Source organism: Mesocricetus auratus, unplaced genomic scaffold, assembly GCF_017639785.1.
Source record: "Mesocricetus auratus isolate SY011 unplaced genomic scaffold, BCM_Maur_2.0 Super-Scaffold_100004, whole genome shotgun sequence".
In the NCBI taxonomy this organism is placed as follows: domain Eukaryota; kingdom Metazoa; phylum Chordata; class Mammalia; order Rodentia; family Cricetidae; genus Mesocricetus; species Mesocricetus auratus.
Window position 1 is genome coordinate 19,204,518 of NW_024429189.1, and position 12,309 is coordinate 19,216,826.

General features: G+C 41.3%; 1 protein-coding gene across 13 annotated transcripts in view; it reads left to right on the top strand.

Annotated features, from left to right (window-relative positions):
• The window catches only part of Lypd6b (LY6/PLAUR domain containing 6B), a 169,329-nt gene that overhangs the window by 36,107 nt on the left and 120,913 nt on the right, over positions 1-12,309 (top strand). For 7 of the 13 annotated variants that reach the window (XM_040745318.1, XM_040745324.1, XM_040745330.1 and 4 more), the window contains exon 4: positions 9,528-9,605. The exons of 4 other annotated variants lie outside the window; for them this stretch is intronic. The gene's annotated coding sequence lies outside the window, so the exon portion shown is untranslated. Of the gene's footprint in view, positions 1-9,527; positions 9,606-10,816; positions 10,983-12,309 lie in introns of those variants that run through there. 2 more of the 13 variants (XM_040745322.1, XM_021226551.2) reach the window with 1 other exon arrangement.

The window sequence follows — 12,309 nt, forward strand, 5'->3', positions numbered from 1 at the left end:
TTTCTTTATGTGGGGTTGGGAGGCACCTCCATGAAGGTGCTTTTGCTCCCGCCGTTTGCTATAACAGAGGCCTCTTAAGCCATTCCACATGGGGGACTCAGATTGGAGTCCCCAGGTGAGCAGAGTCTGTCATTTCTTTCATGCTTTACTTCTTAAATTTTTCTGCACCGCCGTCTCTCTTGCTTCCTGTTCTATACTCAGCTGTGGTTTGCGATTCCAAGTGGTTCTTTTATCTCTCTGTGCTTGTTTCTTTGTCTCGTGAGCAAGAACGGCCCCACTTTGATGGTCACTGCCAGTGGGACTGTGAAGATATTCGCTTGCCAGAGCTACCACAGTATTAAAGGCAGCGGATCCACCCGGGAAACACAGCAGAAGTGCTCCGAGTCACTCGTGAGGCGAGACTGAAAGTCAGGGGTTGGCAGGGCCGTGCCCTTTGTCCCCTCAGTGCCCCTTTCTCTGGCTTCTGGTATTTCCTCGGTTTGTGACAGCATAACTCGCAGTCTTCATCCGATGTTGTCCCTGTGGCATGTCTCTACCCAAACGTACCCTTTTAAGAGGACATAAGCTGGGTGGATGAGACCCACCCTTCTCCAGAATGAGCTCATCTTGCCTAATTATATCTGTGATGAATCTGGCTTTCAAATAAGGTCAGATTCTGAAACTTGAGGTTTGAAATGAGCATTCGCATTTGGGTGGAGTGTGTGTGTGTGTGTGTGTGTGTGTGTGTGTGTGTGTGTGTGTGTGACCATGGCAGTACAATTCAGTGTAAGTAACAGGGAGGAAGTCAAAGCATCCGGAGGTCTGGGGAGAGGATGTGTTACTTCTTTGAGGTTTCCTTCTTGCTTGTAACATTCAACATGGGCTGGAGAGAAGGCTCAGCGCTTAAGAGTGCTTACTTCTCTTGCAGAGGACACAGGTCTGGTTCCTAGGAGATCCTCTTCTGGCCTCCACAGGCACCAGACACAGCATATATACACAGTCAAAGCACTATACATGCTGATAAAAAGTCCAAGAACAAACAAACAAGTCGCTATTACAGAACAAAGCAAACGTCTAATAAGTTAGGAAATGCTAAGTGGTAAATTCGGTCTATGACTGATGAGCAGACAGAAGGCATCTAATGTAAATATTGAAGTCTTGGTTTAAGTCATATTTTCTTTCCCAGTTTGAGCTTCTGGGGGTACAAAGGTGATGAGATCTGGCCTTGGATGTAAACAGATCAAGCCACAGGTGGCTTTGTGGAGGCCTCACTTGTTTATTGGCTTCTTTGAGATCCCAGATAGAAGACATAATAGAAGATCAAAGGCCTTTGTAATTACTTCCCCCCAGCAATTCTTGCTAATGCCTGCAGAGTTATTTGTCAGCTGTTGCTAGGACTGTGTCTAATTTCACTTTACATATAGACTTAGATGTTGCCTCCAAATTGCCTTGAGCTCTTCTCTGTCTTTAAGTTGATGATTTTCTTGTAGCACCACCATTTCTGGGGCTGCTTCAGAAGCTGTAGTGAGACAGCTCTTGGTGCAACATTTTACACTGTATTCACCAGTTCGTGTAAACCTTTTATTGAATTGTAGCAGGCTTGCAGAAAACAGTAGGGATGCAATTCACTGAATGGAACCATTTGAAGAGTATCCCATGGGAGAGACAGAGCCTTATCAAGGCATCTAATGTAAATGTAATGTCATGTCCCCTCCTGGCCACTATCCCTCATCACTATTGGAACTTTACACAGGCTCTCTCTAGTCCTGGATGCTCTAACCCTGGCTGTCCTGGTGCATATATTCCAGAATGACATCTGACTCCTCCCAGAAAGGAGCTGTCACTGGCCTGAAGCTCACCTATTAGGCTAGGTTGCCTAGCCAGGAGTCCCAGGGATTCCTATCCCTGCTTTCCCAGCCCTAGGATTACAGTGTGGTCCATACTCTGGCATGTGAATGGTGAACACACATACATGTAGGTAAAGCACTCATTAAAAAATTCTAAAACTCCAAATAAACCACTGTTGCTAAGCAAAACAAAACCAAAGTCCTGGGGTCAAATTCAGTCCCTTGGGATTACATAGCAAGCACTTTACGGAGTGGACCATTGTCACAGCTCCCCTAGCAATCAAAAGGAAATCATACAGTCATCTGTTTATTCCCCAGTGATGACAATAGAAAACAAAGCCTTGTTCATGGTGGTTGAGGTACACCATTTGAGGTATATCCCTTGCCCTAGGTATGTACTTTTAGTGCCTGGCTTCTTTCAGTTGACATTATGACATTATATGAGGTTTCATCCATGTTGTTGCCTGTAGCGATAGTGCATTGGTGCATTTGTTCTAGCTTTTCTATGATATTGCAGGAAGCCTCCCTATTTTATTAATGACAAACACTGTGGGTCTTTTTGTTGTTATTCTTTTGCATTGTCATGATGTATTAGAACTACATTCTGAACATCTTTCCTACAAACAAGCAAGCAAACACATAGTGAAGTAATCCGTTTTCTGTTTTCTAAGATTTAATATTTGAAAGGTCTCCTTATGATCTCACCATGGGGTGCTGAGAACTTTTTTTTTCTCTTTAAAAATTGTTTGCAGTGATGTTGAGGGAAACATCTAGTTGGGTCTTTGGAGTTTCCTAACAGTAATGTGTGAGAAGAAAGATGTGAGCAATGGCGACAAGGCCACTTAGAAATGTCCTGGGAGCCATGACAGGATGAGGCCACATGTCTTTGCTGCTCTTGCTTTGACTGCAGTGTAGCCTGAGCCTGTGTCAGGAAGCAAGCTGTGATTTTGATTGAGGTTCATTCTTTCAGTGATAAATGACTGTGGCTGCTGAGACTTGCAGGGACTTGGGCTGCGGAGGGGGTGGCATTAATGGTTTTAGGAAAGAAATTGCTAATGTACTCCTTCCCCTAATTCCTGCCTCTTTAGGTAATTTAACCTTCCGAATATGAATTCTGTTACTATTTTTTACCTTTTATATGAGCGTTCCATTCACTTCTTGGTAGTAGCATGTGATGATGATGCTTAATGATAATGACTAATCCCACATGAGAGTCCATGAATTAAATTAGGATACATACAAGGCACTTGGTGCCTGAGGAAAGAATGGTAGGACTTCAAGAACTGTGGCAGTTGTTATTGTTTAAATGACTATTATTATTATTTTGTCCCAGGGAGAACCCAGGGTTGTCAGATCTCTCTCTCTCTCTCTCTCTCTCTCTCTCTCTCTCTCTCTCTCTCTCTCTCTCTCTCTGTGTGTGTGTGTGTGTGTGTGGTTAATAATCACACCGTTGTAAGGCAGCTGGAAAGGCTTGTGAGCTGAACCTGGCTGAGAATGGCCATAATTCAAGCCTCCCTTTGTACCCCATTGCCCTCAGGAAATAAGGAATGCAGGGTGTGGAACGGCCTTCTCCCTAACTGCCTGGCTGCACTGGCTGTGCCTCTGTAGAGAGACCCAGTGCTGGACCATGAAGCAGGTGTTCTTGCTGTCAGATGACAAAGCCAAAGCCCACACCAGGTCCCTGGACTGGAGTCTAGGGGTGCCGAGCAAAGTACCCTAGATGGGAATAAAATGCACAGTAGGGTAACATGCAGGCAGTTACAGTAAAGCATAGTGGTCCAAGTGTTTCCAGCTTGGGTACGGTCTTTGCTAGGGTTTCTATTGCTGTGAAGAGATACCATGGCCATGGCAACTCTTATAAAGGAAAACATTTAGTTGGGGCTGGCTTACAGTTTCAGAGGTTCAGTCCACTATCATCATGGTGGGGAGGGAGCATAGCAGCATGCAAGCCCACATGATGCTGGCTACATCTTGATCAGAAAGGCAACAGGAAGTAGAGCATAGGAGATCTCAATGCCCACCCCCACAGTGACACACTTCCTCCAACAAGGCCACACCTACTTCAGCAAAGCCACACCTCCCTTTGGGAGACATTTTCTTTCAAATCACCACAGATGCTATACCGGCAAACAGTTGCATGTTGCTGTGCCTGCCCTTCCCTCTCTCTCATTTCATTTATAGCATTCCCCTCCTAAATACTTTGGGATGTATCTCAAGAATAGGGACATTTTCTTAGATTGTCATTATATTATATTATATTATATTGTATCACACCTAGGAGAATGGACAGCAATCTTTAATCATCTAATATCTAGAATATTTTCAATTTACCCTGCTTATTTAAAAAAACTTTTTGGGTTTAAGTTTTCCTTCTATTGCCTTTTGTAGGGCTGAGTTTGTAGACAGATATAGTTTAAATTTGGTTTTATCTAGAATGTCTTATTTACTCCATCTATTGTTTTCATTCTGTTGCCTTTCATAGGGTTGAGCTTGCAGATAGATAGTTTAAAGTTGTTTTCTTTTTCATGGAATGTCTTATTTTCTCCATCTATTGTGATTGAAAGTTTTGCCAGGTATAGTAGTCTGGGATGGCATCTGTGGTCTCTTAGAGTCTGCAGGACATCTGTCCAGGCCCTGACTTTGAGAGTCTCCACTGAAAAGTTGGGTTTATTCTAATAGGTCTGGCTTTATATGCTACTTGGTCTTTTTTCCATGTAGTTTTTAATATTCTTTCTTTCCTCTGTACATTTAGTGTCTTGATTATTATGTACCTTGGGGATTTTTTTCTTATTCAGTCTATCTGGTATTCTATAGGCTTCTTGTATCTTGAAAGGGACTCCTTCATTAGGGTATGAACATTTTCTTCTATGATTATGTTGAAAGTGTTTTCTGTGCCTTTGGTCTGGATTTCTTCTTCTTCCTCTATCCCTATTTTTAATAGATTTGGTCTTTTAATAGTGTCCCAAATTTCCTGGATGTTTCATGCCAGGATATTTTAGATTTAACATTTTCTTGATTGAGGTATCCATTTCATCTATCATGCCTTCAGTGCTTGAGATTCTCTCTTCCATCTCTTGTATTCTGTTGGTGAGGCTTGCCTCTGAGGTTCCTGCTCAATCAAGTTCCTAAATTTTTCATTTTCACATTTCCCTCAGTTTGGGTTTTCTTTGTTGATTCTATTTCTATTTTCAGGTCTTAAATGGTTTTATTCATTTCCTTTCACTGTGTTTTCATAGTTTTTTTTAAAGGGCATTTGTTCATCTTCTCTTTAAGCATCTCTATCATATTGATAAAGGCTGTTTCAGCCATATTGCAATACTCAATGTCTTCTGTGGTAGGGTTTCTGGGCTCTGATGGAGTCATATTGTCCTGACTATTATTGATTGTGCTTTTTACATGGGCATTTAGGATTCTGACCTGGGTTTGGGAAGATTGTAATTCTAGGTGCTGATATCTTATCTTGTCTTTGTTGAATAGGTGTTTGTTCCTTGGTTTCTGTTGCCCTCTCTGGTACTTAGGAGGGTGTAGTGGCTGTGTTTTGCCTGGTAGGATATTCTTCTGGGATCCTGATAGGTGCAACCACTGGGATTTCCAGGTAAAATGTGTTTTGAGGTGTTGGGATCTGACACTTTGGAAAGAAGATGAGCTGGGGGAGGGGTAAGTGTGCCCACAGGAGAGAGGAAATCAGGGTGTGCCACCAAGATTTGCTTAGTCCCCCTGGGAATGGGGGCAGAAAGTGAGGAGAGGCTACAGCAGGTGATCTGCTGCAGAGCTGCGGATGAGACTGGGGAGTTGGGCTTGGAGGAATGGTCAGAGAGGAGATGAACTACTTGCTTTGTTGACCAGAGTGGCCTACGGTTGCCCAGGAAACCTAGGGGAAGAAATTCTCTTAGTTATATACAAAAATATTTTACAGAATTTAAATAAAATATTACAGCCTTTACATTGGGACCGAGGGCAAAGGTTACAGTGGTAAGTCATTGACAGTTTAGGGAATTTTCACGATGGTGATTAACTATGTTAGAGTAGAGACAACAGGACAAAAGAAGTTTTCAAAATTCTCTCATTGAAGGAAAGTCATTTTATAGAGGAGGACAGTTTATTATATCATCTAAGAACATAGCTTCTGCAACAAGGACTGGGCAGAGCTACCAAGTATTTTCTGAGAATCTTTCTAAGGAGTTATTCAAATTCTTGAAGACTCATGTTTTTTTTCCTCCTCTAAAACAGAGATAATATTTAATGCCTGATGGAGTAGGAATTGGAGGATAAATGCAAGCATGTAATGTGCGTAGTATTGCACTGTTGTCTTAGAAGTGCATTTGTTTACATTACTCCAAATTCTATGATTGTTGTTTCTGAACCAAGAGCCATTTGGCATGTAGTACAACAAACAAAGGAAACAGAACACTCCAGGCAATTAGTTAACCTTCTGTTGTGTAGAAATCTATTATGAGCCCAGCTTGGGGCTGGCTAATAGGTTCTCATTCAAATTGGAAGGGGCTGGTTGGCATGTGCATTGAGGGCGGTGAGGCTGCATCTGGTGTGGTGGGAAGAGCTGGGATAAACCATGGGTTCTGCAGGGATGATAGGAATATGCATGCCAAGCATTGCCCATCCTCCCTCCAACTCATAGCTAGGCTCTTTGATCTGGTAATGCTTTCTTCCATACTTCTTTCTTCTTGTGTTTGATGTGAATCCATGATCTCACAAAATAAAAAAGTTCAATCTGGTGTTAATAGCTTTCCTGAGTAATGATTACAGTCTATTTATTTGTAGTAGACAATGTATAGAAGGTGTTCACTTTGAATAAATAAAGGAAATAAGTTACTGATAGCTTGATAACTTCTTTCATCTGTTCGAAACTTCCTGTGTTTTTTTAAAATTAATTTTAATTGTGCCGTTTTACTTGTCTCGTACCTGTCAGTTTTTTAAAAAGCATCAACTGGTCTAGGAGGAAATATTTAAAATCTATTATGAAGTCAAAATCACTTATATTGTAATTTGAATTTTGAAGTCCTGTATGTTAAAAGATTGCTCAGCTATTAGCATTGGGACACGTGGGACCTTAGGCAGTGGGAGAAGATCAGGTCACTGGAGGCACCTCCTTAAGGGGGCCATGGAGAACCTAGACCTGTCTCTTGTTTTTGCTTCTCAGCAAATACCAGACAAATACCAGACTCTTATGTGAGTGCCATGCTTCCATGGGCCTAAAGTGACATGGGCTAAAGCCTTTGAGGTGAGCCCAAACTATGCTTCACTTGTTTCAAGTTGATTATCCCAGCGATGGAAAGGTCACTAATGCAACTGAGGTGTGCAGCATGTGTGAGGGTTTGGGACACAGTCAGTGCATCCAAAACATCTATTCTTCAGAGCTGGGATGGGACCATTGGCCACTTGAACTTGTATTCTTCTTCTTTTTTTTTTCCTCAAAATTCACTTATGAGTGTGTGATGAGAATGAACACAACCTATTTGGAGAATCTGAAATTGCAGTTCAGTACTGAATTGTCTGTATGGGTGGGGTCAGGAAATTCGGTAGGTCCTTCTGTGTGTAGTTTCTAGTGTGGTAAGAATGTTGTCTCATCACAAGATACTGAATTAATGGCAAAAAAATGGGTGATGTCCTCTAAAAGACCTTAAAGTTCAAAAATATATGAACCACTCTATGAAAGGCATAGACAGAGTCCACACCATTAACATCACATAGACTTACAGGCAGTTATATTGTGTTGGGCATGTGAACTGGTTTTCTCAGAACTGTTTAGATATAATTTCCAACTGGCCAGAGAGGGACATAATGAATTAAATAGCAGAATGAATTGGTGTGCATGGAAATAACGCCTCTCTTTACTTTTCACTTCCATTTTAGATCTTGTTCTTTTGGCTTGAGAGGTCACAGTCACAGAATGTTAAGAACAGAAAAACATCTTTGTTAATTTTGTTAATATTTCTATTCTGTTTTCTAGAGGAATAGAACCAATAGGATGAATATGTCTGTCTGTATCCGTATCTATTTATACCTCTATATCTACATGAAGAATTTATTGAATCAGCTTATGTTAAAATAGTAACAGCTCTGGTCTAACACCTGAAACACTGAGAGCCTAGCAGTGGCTGTCTCACACTGTGGAGGCCCAGAATCCTGTAGATGCTTGGTCCATGAGAGACTGGGTAGTCCCAGTCTGACACTGAAAACCTGGAGGGTGCATGGAGAGCCGCTGGTCCTTAGTAACAGAAGCCTGGAAACACCGGTTCTGTTATCAGTGATGGAATCAGCAGCAGACACTTATGTCAACTGGATGACAGGTGGGCAGGCCAAACAAGGGAATGGTGCAAATCTCCTGCCAAAAGAGATGGCTCCGCTGCCACACACACCCCTTTAACCCGGGCTGCCAAGGGAAGGTACCACCCACACTCAGGTGTATCTCTCCACATCAGTTAAGGCAATCCGGACAGTTCTTAGTTATGGTTCCCTACCCAGGTGATTCTAACTTGTGGCAGGGAACCCACACATTTTCATAGTATTTTGAATGGACCAGAACTAATTAAAACAATAGTGACTTACAATCACCATTGGATCTTGCCCCATGCTCGGTCACTGAAATGCTGAAATTTTGTATACTAATGTGTACTTATGAATGCAACAAAGGAAGACTTCATTCTTGATGGCTTATGCCTACTAAGGTAGAAGTGGCATTACCTTTTAGGGGACTTGTTTTGGTCTTTTTTTATTTTTAAATTTAAATTAGAAACAAGGTTGCTTCACATGTCAATCACAGCTCCCTCTCCCTCCCCTCCTCTCATGCCCTCCCACCAACCCTCCCATCCCCCTCCCCCAATCTCCACTCCTTTCCCCAGTGAGGGTGAGGCCCTCCATGGGGGGGGTTTCCATAGTCTGTCATCTCATACAGGGCAGGGCCTAGCCCTCCCCCAAGAGTCCATGCTGAGAGAGCATCTCTCATAGTGGGATGGGCACCCAAAGTTCATTTGTATGCCAGGGATAAATACCGATCTATGACCCAAGGATCCATAGATTGCCTAGGCCTCCTTACTGACACCCACATTCAGGGAGTCTGGATCAGTCCCATGCTGAATTCCCAGCCATAAGTCTGGGGTTCAAGAGCTCCCCCCTTGTTCAGGTCAGCTGTTTCTGTGGTTTAAACCAGCCCAGTCTTGATCCCTATGCTCATCAGTTCTCCCTCTCTGTCACTGGGTTCTTTTAGGGGACTTTTGATTAGAGCTTTGCAATAAAGTAGAACCTTATACATATTTTCATGTGAATAACTTTGTTTATTCTGTGTTTTCTTTGTTGTAATTTAGAATCTAAGTAAAGGACTTAACTAAAATGAAGTACTTAACCTTTGTCTTTATTTTAATATATATTAATAAATACATATTAAATATATATGTAACACAATATGTTATATATAAATATTTAATACCATGATTATATATACACTAAATATATGTTTATATATCTAGACTTTATATAAATATTTAAAAGATTATATATAAATATTTAAAATGATGATGTATTATTATATAGAATGTATCTTAATATATGTAAAGGTTAAAGACTTGGACATTATTCTGGTCTATTGAGCTTTGGATATTGCTTCTAGAATGTTCTAATCATTTACCCTTAGCTTCAGTTCTATACTATTTTTAATCAATCCAATTATGTTCTCTTCATTTTTAGGGGTAGAGTCCTGAGCTGTGCCTTTGGTTTTCCCGGGGACTTACATTCATCATAAGCAGCATCCTTTGTTTTTTTAAGGTACAAATGCACAGATCTATGAAAATACACCGAGTGGAGTTTACATTCTTCTTTTCATCAATTCGTTTATGATGCTGTCCATCATTCCATTCATAAACCAATGAACGTTTGTGACACACTGCACTACTTTGGCAAGTTAAACGCACAGGCATTATGGGCTATGAAAAAGGGCTAAGAGAAGAGAGGGTGGCATGGGAGGACCAAGGCTGAGAGATGTAGGCCAGCTTTGAGGGCCACTGCTTTGGAAACAACTGATTTGGGATAGAGGTTCGCTGAGGAGCTGTGGTTCCATGAGAATTTGGGGTGCTGCAGACAATTATGTGAGCTGGGCTATCTTGATTTGGGGGCTGGGGGTGAGGACCAGCAAAGCTGGAAGACCTGTGGCAAGCAGGGAACTGGAGGTCTGCTATGTGACTGGGTCAGGAAGGTGGATGGGGAATGGGAATCTGGGATGGAGGAGAAAGCCTTGAGATTTAGGAAGCGAGTGACACAATTGCAGTGTTAAAGTGCTGATTAGGTAGGCTTTCTATATAAACGTGAGGCGTGTCTACAATTATAACAAGGGAGCTGGGGAAATGACTTAGTGGTTAAGAGTACTGACTGCTCTTTGGGGATCTGTGTTCAAATCCTAACACCCACAAAAGTCTGGCACTCCAGTTGTGTAAGATTGACAAAGAAAGAAAATGACAACAGGGTTTGAAATGTCACAGAACCATGGGCTAAGTATCAGTGAGTCAGAGAATTCACTAGACATGTGAGGTTAAGAAGTCATATCTGAGGCAGAGACTGTTCATTGATGTCTGTGTTGGTTCTTCATTGGCAATACACAGATGCCTTGTCTATGAATATGTGACTATTTCTCAATCTGCCTGCATCTATATGTGGTCTCATGACTGATTTCTGACCAATAGGGTATCAGTAGATTTAGTGCATCAAACTGACACGAAGCCTTCCTTCTCAGAGAGTAAAAACAAGCCTCCCATCGTTTTATCTTGTAAAGCCATTGCTACCAGTTGTGCTAAGTGCAGCAAACTAATCCTCCTTTATCTCAGGATGGAAGGAAGAAGTAGTTTCCATCACGAGAAGATGGAAACTATCTCTCTTTAAGAGAGCCAGATCACAACTGAAGTCTAAAGTTAGAAACAGTATTTTGAGAAGATGCTTATGCACCTAGATTCAGGTTTCCAGAGACAGTAAGAAAGTTTGTAAGGCCAGGAATAGAAGAAGCTCCTGGAGGAGAAACAGTAACACACACAGAGATGGGGGATAGAGAAGAGTCCTTGGGCCACAGACACAGGAATCTATATTTTTGATGGAGAACAAAGAAATAAATGCAGCATATATGGCAAGCTATAGAAGCTGGCTTCAAAGATTCAGGTAGGTGTTTGGTGTGGTCTAGATTACTGAAGATTTTGCTTGGATTGGTCCCCATGGGGAAGTAAAGTCTGTGGGTGATAAAGCTTAGGGAAGGGTTAGACCCTGGTTCAAAGGGACTTCTGGTAAACTGTCCCATGTTTTACCCTTTTCCCATTGAGAGAGGAAGGGAGTGTAGACTATTACTATTACCAGTGCATGGTGCTTTCTGACGATCTGCACACTCTCCATAAGTGCTCGTGGGCCATCTCTTTAGAAATCAAATTTAGGCCTCCCCTAGATTGTCCATTTTGCTCTGTGTGTGGTTGATTGTTTGTTTTCTGGACAGGGCTGGCCCTCTGTATCTTCTTACATTGTACCACTGCATCTCCTTCATTACTCATGACTGTCACGAGAATGTTCAACTTTCTGTAGAATTTTTCTCTTCCATTTCCTGCTTGTCCTATGAACCTACACTTTTTTTGTCTTACGTTTTCATCTCTTATCTGTTAGTAAATGGATGTTTTTCAATTAATGATGGTCACTTTGAGGTATGTTCGTATACCTCAGCTCTTGTGCTGGTTTAATAATGTGTCTGTTTCATCAGCCGTGATTCTTATCAATCACTTTGACATTCCTTTACAACAACCCAACAACTTTATCTTTCTAATTACAATGACAAAAGAGTTTTATTTCTGATGAATTCTACTTTTTGATATTGTAGACTTGGTATAAAGTGTTAGAGCAATAGCAGATAAAATAAACATGTATAATGCATGAGAAAATTTTGTCCAGGAAATAAGAAAATAATTATCTCTTTAATGTTGGGTACTGATTTAATTATTTTTGGTCCCTGTGTGAGAATGAACAGAGATAATAAGTGGTACATAAAGGAACACACTCTTTAGAAGTGTTGCATGTCAGCATGCAACTTTATCAAATAAATATACAGAAAGTTTTGACAATAGAATTTTAGCTCCCAAAGGGAAAATTGAATAAAGCCTTGTAGCTTCTAGAAAACTAGGGACTTGTTGTCTTATGAAAACATTTTGCTCATAGAGATCCTAATTATATTTGATAAGCCAAATATTCGAAGGCTTGTCTGAAAAATGCCTTGGTAGTTCTCACCCCGACACAGCTCACAAGCCCCTGCAATTGTAAATGTTTGTTGCCTTGTGGTTAGCCACTTGGGGATTGGGTTCTGGACATAGAGTAATTCTACATTTCCCAAAAGGCTGGTCAGAGTAATTCTGCATTTCCCACAAGGCTGGCCATCTCAAGCACATGTATTAGCTCTCAGAATCTTCTTTGTGAAGAAGGAAAGAATGAAATAAGTCTTATTCTATAGTAT